General features: G+C 43.3%; 1 protein-coding gene across 4 annotated transcripts in view; it reads left to right on the top strand.

Annotated features, from left to right (window-relative positions):
• The first annotated feature begins 4,389 nt into the window (after window positions 1–4,389).
• KLF12 (KLF transcription factor 12) overlaps window positions 4,390–14,587 on the top strand; it is a 450,646-nt gene continuing 440,448 nt past the window's right edge. For 2 of the 4 annotated variants that reach the window (XM_055245003.2, XM_055245008.2), the window contains exon 1: window positions 4,390–4,826. The gene's annotated coding sequence lies outside the window, so the exon portion shown is untranslated. The other 2 variants (XM_055245007.2, XM_055245002.2) reach the window with 2 other exon arrangements.

The raw sequence follows: 14,587 nt of genomic DNA on the forward strand, positions 1-14,587 counted from the left end.
GTATCTTATTGTAACTAATTTGTGCCAACTTGGGTTTGTAAAGATAGATATGTTATAATTAGTGCATGTGAGGGAAAGGGGGCTAGATGCAGAGCTCAGAGCTGGGAAGCAGACACGATAGTGGAGGTGAGTCTGGAAAAGGCCTGCATGAAGGTGGAAAAAAAGACACATCTGAAGATGTGATGAAGATATTTAAACTAGAAGGACCGAAAACTGTATTGATTGCAATAAAACAAAGTTATGAAATGGCATTTTCCCCCTAATTTGCAGACAGCTCATCCCCCAAATCAAAACATGTTGTTTACCAAGTAATCACATAATATCACCAGCTGTTTGCAGTTATAGTAAGGCTTTTACATGTCTTTCTCACTTTCTCATACTTGAACAGGAAAATTCCCCTTTGCTGCACATTATTGCCAAGATATGACATATGAAAAATACAGGCTTGAAAACCTAACAGTACATGTTCACTTCGGGCCTTAGGAAAAAAATCAAGATTGTATTTTAAAATTTGTTCAGAGTTCTGGAATCAGCTTTATTTTCATTTCTAGTTAATTCTAATCTTTCAACGTAGCTTTTACTTCTAAAATGGACTTCATTCCTACCCTCTTCCTTGAAATTATATTAGTGCTAAATCATCTATGGTTTCACTAATCCAAAGCCTTACAATCTCTAAATGTACACAGATACTGAACAGAGTTTTTACCTTACAGAAATCTGGGTGAGGTACAGGTAATGCTCTTAATACTGTAAAAGATTTTTCTGGTCTGGCGCGGTGGCTTACGCCTGTAATCCCAGCACTTTGGGAGGCTGAGGCGGGCACCTGAGGTCGGGAGTTCAAGACCAGCCTGACCAACATGGAGAAACCCCATCTCTACTAAAAATACAAAAATTAGCCAGGCGTGCTGGCGCATGCCTGTAATCCTAGCCACGTGTGAGTCTGAGGCAGGAGAATCGCTTGAACGCCGGAGGCGGAAGTTGCGGTGAGCCGAAATCGCGCCATTGCACTCCAGCCTGGGCAACAAGAGTGAAACTTCCTCTCAAAATAAATAAATAAATAAATAGAATAAAAAATAAAAAAAGATTTTTCTAACCACTAATTTTTCAAAGACAATATGACCACTGGTTGACTATAAGAAGAGCTGGCAAAAAGTTTGTGGGCAGGTAACACTTACTTTTATATTAACAACATTATTTCTAATTGTAAATTTTCCTGTTGTTTGAATTAGATATTTTATCTGCTTTGAGGGTGTTTGGGTGTGGTTTTCTTTTCTGGACAATGTGTTAGGTAAAAGAAATTCAATGCATGTGTTACGTGTAAGAAATCCAGAATACCAAACTTTATCTTCTTTGTTCATAATTCACCCTTCTTTTGGTTACCTAAGACTAAGTAAATGAAGTTTTTAGAGTTAGGGAAATGGGTTATCATTCTTATCAAAATCATCTTGATTTTAAACAGGATTGAAGCCACATAGTATTGGATTCAACAGATACTTTCAACTGCCAAATTCTATGACCGTACTTTCTCGCTACACATTCTTTTACATGGTCCTCCTGAATTAAGGATTGAAATAAATTTGCCATCTTTACATTTTCTGACTTTTTACATCTCTGCAAACACAGAGGTAGAGAGGAAAAAGGTCTAAACATTAAAAATCCGCACCTTTGCCAAGGTAGTGTACTTTTCCCTATCTTCTTCCCTTCCATCCACACCTTAATTTTCTTTAAATCTAAATTCTATATGGAGATAGAATTACATGAACTAGTTTGGAAACGCATGCGTATACACACACACACACACACACACACTCCTCTAGTGATCTCACTCCGTTATAATCCATGCTTTGTATTGTTTCAAATGTTTTTGCTCTTTTACACGCACCCCAAGTCCACACAATGAAGTGATTCTCTCTTCTAAACCTGTTTTTCTCTTTTCTCCTTTCCCTTTTCATAGCTAGGAAGTTGCCTTAATTTAAGATTTCTACTCCGTATCTGTCAACAATTTTTAAAATCTGCATTTCTTCCCCCCAATGCTTGACGTACTTTTAACCACACAGGGTATCCAGACTCTAGATACTAACCTTGACCTACCCCTAGTTTCCTTAACCCTCTGGAATGGATTCTTGTAGTTTTCTTTCATCACTCTCCTAATAAGCCCGTGGCTGTTGCCATAGAAGGGAGTGGTTTGCTTTTCCACGTGCAGAAGCACTCGCTATAGAATATATTTATGGTCTATCCGCCACTCAGCTCACTCGAGAAAGAGCTGTTAGTACAAGAACTGCCACGATGACATAATTTCTTACAGGATCCTTCCACCCTTACAGTGAAACTCCCTTCCTTCACTCCCTGCCCCACCTAGAGGGAAACTTCACAGTGATTCTAGTAGAGGCAAGTTTCTTGTTGAAATCCTGCGCAGTTGTTGATATTCCACTGCTTTTCAAACTTGTGTTTTCACGTCGTTTCCATCCGGGTGTAGTGGAGTGTAAGGGGTTGTTTACCCTAGGCCCAGGATCGGTCAGGCAGTGGGAGTTGCGGCTGCGTTCCCCGGAACAGAGACCGCACCCCGGCGACCGACCCCTCACCCCCCAGTCCCACGGGGTTTCCGACGCCCTCGCCTTCCCGCTCCCCCCGCTGAGACTACTTCACTCGAGCAGTGCTCCAAAAATTTCAGACATTTCTTCCTCTTCGAAACCTCAAGACCGGGACGGACCCCTCCTCTGCATCCTGCTGTCTTCCTAAGACGCATCTTAGGCTGTGGGACTCCTCCTCTAGGTTGGACCACCCATCCCATTTTCCCCAGAACCTAGGAGTGGCAAGAGGCAGAGAACGCACCAGGCAGACGCCGCCTTTGTTGTCATTAGGAACGCACACCGGGCCTGAAGTGGCTGGAAACCGCCACACCGATGGGGAGCCCGGCTGGCCCTGGCTCGCATTCGTGCCTTCGCTCTCATTTCCTGTTTCTCGGCCTCTCCTTGTTTCTCTTCCCACCCCACTCCACGCCACAGTACAGCAAAGCTTTCTCTCTGCACACAAACTTCCCCTTCCCGGCCTTCCCACCGCCCTGGCGACTTCCCACGCGGGGCGGGCCGGGCCGGGGGCGCGGGGCAGAGGCGTAGTGCCGTGCCCGGAGCGCCGCGCTCACCTAGGATGGTGAGGAGGCGGGCCCGCAGCCTCCTGCCTCCGCGCGCCCCGCCCGCCCCGTCCGCCCGGCCGCTTCCGCCCGGTCTGCTCCCCGCCCCCGCCGACCCTCCCGCTCGGCGCCGACCCCGCGCCCTCCGAGCCGCCGCGGGAACTGCAGGGCCGCCCGACCGCCTCCTCCCTCTCCCGCCCCACAATCCCGCGGATCCGCTCCCCGGGGCGCGGAGGCGGGGAGGGAGAGGCTGCCGGGGAAAGCGTCAAGGACTCGGCTCCGGGTCGCCCGCTTCTTGGGGCTCCGCTCTGGGCGCGAGGCAGTGGGGCTGGACTCCCTTCCCTGCCGCCCCCGGGCCCCGCGGGGGTCTGCAGCTCCCGCTTCCTCTGCCCCAGTCCTGCAAGTTTGCCTGCTTTCCCACAGAACTGGCGCAGGCAGGGGCCCCTTCGCTGGGGTGGAGAGACCAGGCGCGCATCTCGTCCTCGCCCCCATTCATCCCGCCAAGGTGAAGCGCAGGGAGAAGGGGCGCCCCCGCTTCGCCCGCAACGTGCGTTGCTCCGGAACCCAAACAATGACTCCCCTGCCTGCCGCGCCCGGCCCTCCGCCCGCCCCACCGGCGCGCGGAGGGCAACGCCCGCGGGGCTGCCCCTGCCCGACCCCATTGTTGCCAGGCGCGGGCGATGCCCGGCGCCCGGGGGCTGTCCCCGCGAGCTGCCCCGCCGGCCGGGACCGGCCCCGCCCACACCTTTCCAAGTTCGCTGGCGGGCGAGCCGCGGGGACGACCCGGGCGACAGCCCCCTCCCTCCACTGCGCGCCCCCACCCGGGCGGGTGCGGCGAGGGGTGGGGGCCCAAGCGGGCTGCACGCTTTCTGGGTCCCCGAATTCTCCTAAGCCTGCCTGGCGCGCTCTGACACAAAAGAGGGGACTTTCTCGCGGCTCGGCGCGAGTCCTTGCCCAGCGAGTTGCCCTCCAGGGGTCTGTCCCGCCGCGAGCCCCCGCGGGCCCCCCCGGCCGACGACTCCCCGAGCTCCCAGGGCCATGTGTGGGTTATTTGTGGTGCCCCAGCAAAGTGGTGCAGGTGAAAGGGCAGCGCTGCCGAGGCCCGGGGCCGGAGGGCTGGGGCAGGGGTGGGGCGGGGTGGAGGCGCCGCGGACCCAGCCCGGCGGTCCGGGCGGGGAGGCGAGGGCCGGGCAGTGGGTGTTGCCTTCTACCTCTGCGAGCGGGGAGGGGTTAGTTTCCCACAGGGGATTTCAACCATCACACTCAGAGCCCGCCTCCTAATCCTCGGGCGGAGCGGCTCGGGGGCCCCATTTTATGGCAATAAAGCGACTTAGCGCCTGCTGAGCGAGCCCCTCCCCGCCGCCGCCCCCGCCCTCGGCCCCACCCCGGGGCTCGCCCGCAGCGGCGGGGCTTTGTTTCTGGGGAGGAGGACCCGGAGCTCTTTTGTTTGGGGGTTTCTTGTTTTCGGCCCCCCCCTCACCTCACCCCACCCCACCCCACCCCACCCCAAGCTCCTCTCCGGTTTCCTGAGCTGCCGGCTGCGAGGGAGGAGAAGCGGCGTCCTGCAACCCCCTCGGCTGGGCCCCGGGGTAATTCGATGCGGGCCTGGCGAGGCTCCCCACACTAGACCGGGGCTCGCATCTCGGCAGCCTCCACCCACCGGCCCACCCTACATTTAGCGCATCATGTGATCCGGGTAAGTCATTTGCAAGTACAACAGTTCCCCGGGTTGCCCCCCATTCATTTCCTGAGAACTGCAGAGAGCCGCTGAGAGGCTCTGCGTGTGCGTGTGCGCGGGTGACGCCGTGTGTGTGCGAGTGAGTGTGTGTGTGTGTGCGCGCGCGCGCGCGCGTGTGAGAGAGAAAGGGAGAGAGAGGGGGACTCTGTGTGAGGGAAAGAAAACAATTTCTCCTGCTCTGCAGCTTCTGTTCAGGTCTGTGCCGATTCTGTTTCTTATCAAAATAAACAATCCCCTCCTCTTTTTTTTTTTTTTTTGCCATCCCAAATCAGACCGTATTCTCTTAACGTGTTTTATTTTCCTTCTGTCATCTGCTCAAGTTAAATCATTTTGGTTGGTCTGTGTTCTTAAAGGGGGAAAGTGATGGGAAGCGGGAGGGGGCCAGGGAAGGGCGATGCTGTTGCAAAGCAAGTAGCGTCGGTCGGATTCGTGGAGAAGAAAGAAGGAGGTTTCTCCCCCCCTCCCCTAATTTTTTTTTTCCAGAAGAAGTTATCAAGTAACGTGAATTAAGCAAGTGTTTTTCTACCCCTAGTGGAATTGTTGGTTGCAGTGTTTGCCTGACAGTTGCCAAGGATGAGAAATAAAACCCCAGGGCTGAACTTGCGGGGGGAGGGGGGGGGGCTCGTGGAAGTAGTTAGCCCCCCGGCCTCGAGCGGGGTGGATGAATAGCTCCGCACTGGGGCCGTGTGGGCTGTGTGTGTGCGCTGGAGAGAGTGGAGGGGAAGGGGTTAAGGCGGAGATGACACTGCTGGCATGAATAGTGCTCCTGGTGCTACATTCATTATTGTCTCTGGTCATAATGATGTGTAACTGTCACTTGCTACAGTGCCTGGTCCATGCAAGTAGCCAGGGGCTGGCCAGTGGCTGTTATTTTCAATTACGGGGGACCTGGTCGGAGTTGACAAGGGGCAACTTTGCACGTCCACCCGGGCCGGGAACCCGCAGAGCCGGCCTGGAGCCACTTCTTGCCTCAGAAGCTCACTCTGAGGGTTCAGACTTGACCTCCGCGACGTTAGTTGGTGTTCACGTTAGATGCTCTCCTACGGGGAGAATCAATCCTGCTTTTGTTGGGTAGAGAGCTGTCTGCAAGAACTTTGAAAACTTTTATCTTTGGGGAAAAGGGTGGGGTGCACTCAACAGTTTTGTTTCGCAGTGCATTTGAGGCAAATGCTTGGAAAAAGTACCAATTCCTTTGTTATATGCCCTGCAGCTTCCCAACCCCCTTCACCCTGTGCTTCGAGTTTTGCATACTTTAATAGTAATAGTCTTATTTCAGCTGATAAAAGCTGACTGTGTTGAGTTAGAGTATTAATACAATGGAATGTGTAATCTGGATAAACAGTTTGTGTAGTTAGTATTGTCAGCCCTCTAATTTAACTGTATAGATGGCTTAAGTTTCATTCTGTATGGATTGTTTTAGATAATTCCACTGGCTAATGGAATTCTCGGCCGAGCACTCTGATGTTTTATTTTACACCAGCGTTAAGGTTCTCTGTTTCCCTGTAACGTCGGAGAGACGAGCAACTCCACTTACATTTAGTGCGTGTGCATCTAGTGACTTCGGTAGACATCTGCCAATCAAATAACACGTCATTCTGCAAAACCACCTAGACGCCTCCATGCCCTTTTCTTACTGGACGATAGAGTTGTTTAGATAAGTAAATGCTTTGAAATAAATTTGGTGGCTTTTAGCAAGAAGCAGCTTGTGATGGGAATAGGAGTGGTCACTTTGAGGGGTGGGTGTATACCGTCTTCTAAGAAACGCTTTTAGAACTGACATTTAATTAAAACAGTGGACCCCCCTCCCTCAAGGAAAAAAGCTTGCTTGTGCTGTTCTCAGACCTCATTCACATGTTGTGTGCATTTTTTAAGACCACATAGAAATTGGTTCCGATAAAGGAGTATACTTTTAGGTTAGAAAATTTTAAACTGTAGAAGCATAGTGGAAATAGGATGTTGAAGGACAAACGTTTCAGTTGGTTAAGTTATATCTTTATTGTTGCAGACTGGTCAGTCTTGATACTAGATTGAGTATATTAAGCTCCTTTGAGTTGGGGAAAGAGCAATTTGAGCATATAAAAATTAGGAAAGAGGTTCATTATTCTACCAATTAATAACTATTATGAAACGTACTGGGAAAATTTGAAATGTTTTCACATAAAATTTTCATAATTTTGAACTAAGACCATGTAACCAACATAACTATGTCAGGTTAAACAAAACATTCTTGAGAGTTTCTGTTTATTTTTGAAATCCTTCAGTTATTTATCTACTACTTAGTAATGCAGCCAGCTGAACTTTATTGTGGAATGCTTTTTATTACTATTTATTGAAAAAAATTGTTGTGCTAATGAGTCCTTAATATTCTCCATTCCCCCGTCGCCGCCAGAAGTTCTTTTTTCAGAAATGACTATCATTTGGGAGTAAATAAATGGTCCTGGTATAGCATTTGAGACCTTGACCTTAGCAACTCTTGGCTGGTGGTTGTTTACTACAGCTGCAGCCTATGTGTGTGCTGAAAGGGAAGGTCTGCAAACACTAGTGTACTCTCTCTCCCCAGGCCAAAGGGAGAACAAATCGGGATGCTTGACGTTCATTATGAAGAACATGCATCTGGCCTGTAATATCCATCGTGTTCTGGTCATGTGAAAATATACATGTTGCTCAGGGATATTTTCCCTGCCTCCTGTTCAGGGAAATTATGCACTTTAACAGGCTCCAGTGAGTTTTAGATGTTACAGTATATCATGAAGCAGGCTGTTATCAACTTAGTGAAATAATTTGGCCTTAAATATAGGTGTGTTTTATCTCTGCAGAGACAACATAAGTGCTTAGGCCTCTAGGCCTATGCTGAGAGCATTTTGAATTCAAGCCAGTGTTGGTTAATCTAGAGTTTGGAGTAACCTTACCCAGTGAAGGGATATTGTTAAGTAGATGAACATATAAAGGTCCTGGACATTTTTTCCATTATACAACATGGAAAGCATGGGACTTTATGTTTTTGCAAATTAATAATATTACAATGATCACATTAAATTGGAGTGTCAAATGGTTTGTTTTCTTTATATTGTGAGAGAAACAGTCAAGTTCATAAATCTAGCTGTAGATTGTGTATTAAACTATAAAACTAGTAATGGCACAAACTCATTTGAAAAGTTTTTGTTTATTAGTTTTTCTACTTGCCACTGGCATGTTGATTAATGAACATGGGCTAAAATCCCAAGACAGTTTTATTCAAAATCAACACCATTATTACCTTTTCTGCTTAGAAAACAGCTTTTTTTTTTTTTTTTTTTTTTTTGAGTTGAGGTCTCACTCTGTCACCCAGGCGGGACTGCAGTGGCATCATCATAGCTCAAATTCCTGGGCTCAAGGGATCCTCCCACCTTAGCCTCCCGAGTAGGCAGGACTACAGGTGCACACTGCCACACCCAGCTAAAGATTTTCTTGTAGACATGGGGTCTTAACTGTGTTGTCCAGGCCAGATCCTGAATTCATGGCCTCAAGCAAACCTCCTCCCATCAGGATGCTATAGGCATCAGCGACTGCGCTGGCTACAACTTTAATTTTTAAAATAAGTCTGAAATAGGTTGTAGTTGCTTATCTGTCATTTTCTATTTGAAAATACGGTATGATCTTAGACTGGAAGTGGCTTATATTTTTGCCCAGTGTTTATTTTTCCTTTCAAACTCACACTTATTTGTTTTTCAGCCTGCAATTTGAGCACAGCTTTGAACTTTTAACTGTGTACAAAACGTAAGGGTAAAAATATTAAAATTAAATCACTGGCAACGCCCTATAACCACAGCCTTAACTCATCTACCACAGCCACTCCTCCCAAAAGCAAGCAAGTAAACAGATGGGCCTTGCCCTATGCCCAGAAGGTCAACAGTCTTAGGCTCTGTTAGACCTGCTTAGTTTCTGGATCCCAAGCCCAGCCCAGAGAGCTGCCTGACTTCCACCCGCCAGAATTCATTTTTAGGGCCTAGGTCGGCCACACCCCATCTGGTGTCAGCTATTGAGTTCTTGTGGTAGAGAACACATGCTGTGGATTAAATGGTTACTTTCTCTCTATATTGTCAGTAATTATGTTACAAAAGGATTTTTCCGTTTTGGGTGTTTATTGTCATAAAGTGGCTACTTGAGTAGTCTTATTGCTCCATAAAAATTTGTTTGGGTCAGCAGTAGATTACAGGATATTCACCCAAAGAATTCTGCTCTAGTATGGTCTTTCTCCTGTCTTTTTTTTTTTTTTTTTTCCAACTTAAAGTCATGTGTTTCTTTTGTTGCTACTCTCATGGTCTACATTTTTGAATATTTATTAGTGTAATAATTAGACTGCTCCAAACACATTTGCTGTCTGGTGCAGAAGTAGCAGGAAGCCCTTACTGCTGTATTGCTGCATGGAAGGTGAGAGGGGAGTAAATTAGGAGACCTTTGGGATAGTTTCCCCACCCCTGTCAACGACTGTAGAAGCTACCACGATAACTACCTGCTGGCTTTGACAGCCATGAATTGTGTCCCAAGTGTGACATTTGCCATGCCTCTCAGTATATATGGCCTTTCACAGTAATTCCTGGCATGATGTGTATGTATACAGTTGGCCCTCTTTATTCGTGGGTTCTGCATTAAGGGAGTCAACCAATTGTAGATTGAAAACATTCAAGAAAAAAATACAATAATAAAAATGATACAAATAAGAAAATCATAACTATATAGCATTTACATTGTATAAGTGATTGTAAGTAATCTAGCGATGATTTAAAGTATGTAGGAGGATGTGCACGGGTTATATGCAAATACTGCATTTTTTTTTTATAACGGACTTGAGCATCCATGGATTTTGGTATCTGCTGTGGGATGGGATCCTGGAGTCAATCCTCCAAGGGTACTGAAGAATGACTACATACTGTATATACATATATATTCATCATCTTATATATCTATATGTGTATGTATATGTTTAGTATTTATATATTTTTACATGTTTTTGTAGTCTGTATCTATATTAGTACGTAACCCACCCACACACACCATACACAAGAGCAAGAATTATAGTAAAATTTCATGACCGAGAAATACAGTAAAAAGCCACACATGTATAAAAAAGGGGGAAAAAGTCTTTAAAAAAAATTCTATGTTTAGTAATACCGTGCTAACTTTGAAATTATCGAGCTAACTTGTAACAAAAGAAAAACAACCCTTCCTTAAAGAAAACAATCCTAAATGGCAACCAAGTTAAATTATTCCAAAACAACGTAAAGAAAACCTTCCTTCATTTCACAATGAATGGTAACCTCTAAGATTATACATCCTTGAATCACAACTAATTTCAGTGGCAGAAATATCTCAGTTCGATTCTTGCTCTCTTGCTTGCTAACTGTGGATGACCTTGGTCAAATTTCTTAACCTCTCTGAGTTTATAAAATGGAAAAAATAATATGTAGTTTACAGGGCTGTGGTGAGGGTTAAATGAGGTAATGTGGCCAAAAGTCACTTTGTAAAACTACAAAGTTCTTGTGTGGCAACTGATTTGATAGGAAAAGCACTCCAGCCATACCTCCACCGCCCCCACACTGCCCTCCCCTGAAAGGGATAAACTTTCCTGCTTCTCAAAGTGAGCATATAAATTACACTTATGGGGAAGGAATTTCCGAGTGTGGGTAGAAAACTCTGGCAGTCAAAGGTCATGAATTCCATTCCTGTCTCACCAGAGATTTGCTCTGTGACCTTGAGAAAGTCACTCTTAAAAAGTTTCAACGTAGCTGGTATAAAAGTTACTGATTATTAACATTTATATAATACAGGTGAAGTATCCAAGCTCGTCAAAAGAAAAATACATGAAATTACAGTTCACATGATCATTTACAGAAAATTGAAAATAAAGATGAACAATGATTAGAGATTGACAATCTGCAGGCTACTTCTTTAATGAGTCACCTGAAGCTTCTGTCAACTGGTCATTAAAAAAAAAATGCCCTTAATTTTTAAAATAGAATTATTAAATTTGTGATGTACTATAATTTCGAGCAGTACATTGAACTGCAAATCCTCAGTTAAATCAAGATTGTGTTGATTAAGCTACGTCTGATTTATGGCTTAAAAGTCACTTGGTTAGACTCAAACATTGTTGCAACATGCTATGTGTTGTTCTTAACTAACATTATACAAAATGCACAATAAAGGTAGATAATGAGGATCTTACATGTTATTTGTACATTTATTGAATACCTATTTATAATCACACACTTACATGATTTCTCCCCAACTGCATTTTCTCCAGTTAAAAAAGAAACAAAAAAAATTTTTTTACACTGTTGCAAGAGCAAAGAAACAAACTCAAACTAGCTCTTCAGTATGAATGATTTAGACTCTTTCCATGTTACGGGTATCTTGCCTGACTCCAATTCATGTTATGATTATCACTGCAAACATCAACATCACTTTTTGTGGGACTCTCTTATTTATCATCCCCTGCTTTAAGAATACACTGTGTTCCGGTCGGTATTCTCACAGCTCACAGTATTCCTTCTGGTGTTAATTGTTTGTTGATTTGTCTTGTTCTAAATGCCCCTATCGTGGTCTTTTCCACCCTAAGTAGCTAAATATATTCAACTCTGTCAACCATTCCTCAATTCGCTTTATTTCCCTGAAAAACATTTTTATTTATTCTTGCAAAAAGAAATCTTGTAGTATAGTAGAATTAAACCATGCTGCATTTATAAATATTTGCTCTAGTGTATTGATGCCTCTCTTAAAAGCTGCCATTCAGGCCAGGTGTGGTGGCATGTGCCTGTGTTCCCATTTACTTGGGAGGCTAAGGCAGGAGGATCCCTTGATCCCAGAGTTCAGGGCTGCAATGAGCTACGATCAACTGAGCCAGTGCACTCTAGCCTTGAAAACCCTGTCTCTAAAACAATAGTAACAACAAACAGCTATTCAGAGTAAATAGTAGGTACAAAATAAAATACTCCTTATTGTATACCTAGTATAATACAGAAGTTAAGAACTTGGTTTTTCATATGTTAGTGTGTTTAATATGTACTCTTTAGTAAACAGGTACTGGTAGCCCTTGGCTTTTATATCATTGACTTTTCAAATAACTGGCACACGGAATACTATATGTGTCACCTCTGAAATGCCATTTATGTACTGGATTTTGACTTACGAACATCGTTTGATGAATGCCTTTTTTGGGCTGTTTGTGTTGCTGTCTTGCCAAGTAACCCCCACCTGCTACAGAACTGTGACTTTGCCACTTTTGGCAAAAATTTCAAAAATTATTTGGAAAATTTTATTGCTTTTTACCTTATTTTAACAAAATGAGTGGAAAAAGGGAAAATGAAAGCATCTAGTTATGAGAAACAGTTTATTATCTTGATATAAAATTGAGATAATAATCATTAGATGTGCTGAAAGTGATGAGTCTTTATTGGAAGTGCTGCATGGAGTTAAGCTGATGAATTGTGAAAAAAATGAAATAGAACACAAAAAATACAGATACTTTTAGTGACTAATAGATTGTATATAATGGCAGATTTTGTGATTTTCCTTTTGTCTGTGAGAACGAGTCTCCTTTAAAACATGTCTGGTCCCTTCACTTCTGCATATTTGAGTTTTGTATGCTTTCAGAAGAAAACGTACAAAATCTCATACAATTATTAGATTCCATCCTTTATTAAATTAATATTCAATGATATATGTATAATATAGGTATAGTAATCCTCATAGCCTATGTATCATATGTATTTGTATCATTTAATATATATTTGAATCGTACAACTTATATGTCATGTATAGTATATGTCATATGACATGTAATACAGCACATATGTGCTATATGCACTATATTGTGCTTTCTGTTTTACTGTTGAACTCTTACTATGAACTGTATTATGATTTTTATTTCATAGATGTGGAAATTGATTTTCAGCAAAGTAAAGTAATGAACTATAGTGAATAGCCAGTTAGCTTTAGAGAGCTGAACGCTAGAAAGCCCCCTGGACTTTCCCCTTGTGTTACTCTTACCTCCTTCTAGCATTACATGTAATATTCCAGAGTTAGCCTTACTGTAAAATAGAGCAAAAATGGAAGTGTTATACAAATAAATATGGTTTAGAGGCTGTATTATTATATTTGTTGTAGATTATATTGACATACTATGTTTACTAGAATACGTTTACTGCAAGATATACTTCAGTAAAGAAGTCAATTGTTTGCTGATATATGTAGTAAAACAAATTATGATACCTTATCCAAAAAATTATTTTAGAAGTAAACTGCTATAGGATGTTCTACAGCAGTGGTAATAGTAGACCAATAAATTCTGGCTAATATGCATTCTGCTATTGGATAAAGCTATCAAAGTTAGGGACATAATACAAGTAATAATAATGTTATTTTTATTAGAACATGCTTCAGTTATCCGTTTGACTTACACGTATTTAGCTCCTACTATGTCTATAGACCCTTATATGAAAATGGGTAGGACAATATTCAATATCGTTAGTGAGCTGAAAATCAAGGAGGCGGGGTAAGAATTATGTGGCACATTATAATATAAGGTAATTTGTGATAAATGGACCAAGTACTGTAAGTTGTTTACAGTACCTGGGGAAAAATTGTTTCTATCTGGGAAATTGAGGTTTCAGGGTTTTAGTAGATATACGGAAAAGATTCGTTATATAAACAGTGTATATGTATATCTTTTTATGTAAACAGTGTGTTTTTTTAAATATAAACAGTGTGTGTGTGTGTGTGTGTGTATATATGTATATATATATATTTTTTTAAACGTTGTCTTGCTCTGTTGCTCAGGCCGGAGTGCAGTGACACCCTCTCAGCTCACTGCAACCTCCGCCTCTTGGGTTCAAGCGATTCTCCTGCCTCAGCCTCCCGAGTAGGTGGGACTACAGGTGTGTGCCACCATGCCCAGCTGATTTTTTGTGCTTTTAGTAGAGACGGGGTTTCACCATGTTGGCCAGGCTGGTCTCCAACTCCTGATCTCAAGTGATACACCCACCTTGCTGCTGGGGTTACAGGTGTGAGCCAATACACGCGGCCCAGTTTATATTTTTTAATAGGAAAAGCAAACCTGCTAATGGATGAATGCAAATTAAAAACATATTTTGGCAGCTGTGGTGATTTCTCACTTATTTTTTTCTGTTACCTTTTAGAGCTGATGGTTTTATGGTGTATTGGCAAATTTTTATCATTTGCCGTATCACCAGGAAGTTTTCTTTTCCAAAAATAGATTCTAGGATGTGCTTGGCCAATAGGATATATAGTGTTATAATGAGTTTAGAGATGGTTTATTTGGGCTACAAAAGCAAAGAAAATTGACTGATGAATACAACTTTAAATGCACTCTATGTGATGCTGTCTAATGAAGGTCTTCCATATTTTTGAAAAAATGTGCTGTATAGTATTTTACTTTTAAATGATCGGAATTTTAACTTTGACAAAAAAATCTTTTAAATAATGGGAATATTTAATTTGTATTAAAATATTGTTTATATATTAAGAGGAATACAATTTTTTAAAACGTGAGAACAATGGAAGGAAAAACTTGAAAACATAGATTTTGCAGAAGATCGTAGTTGTAGTTTATCAGAAGTGTTGCCTGAAGGGATATTTAGAAAGAAGCATTGAAGTAGGTGGATATTTCAAGGCCAGCAGACTTTGGAGTATGCATTTGCTCTTCTGCTTTAGATATGAAT

This window comes from Symphalangus syndactylus, chromosome 15 (assembly GCF_028878055.3).
Source record: "Symphalangus syndactylus isolate Jambi chromosome 15, NHGRI_mSymSyn1-v2.1_pri, whole genome shotgun sequence".
NCBI lineage: Eukaryota > Metazoa > Chordata > Mammalia > Primates > Hylobatidae > Symphalangus > Symphalangus syndactylus.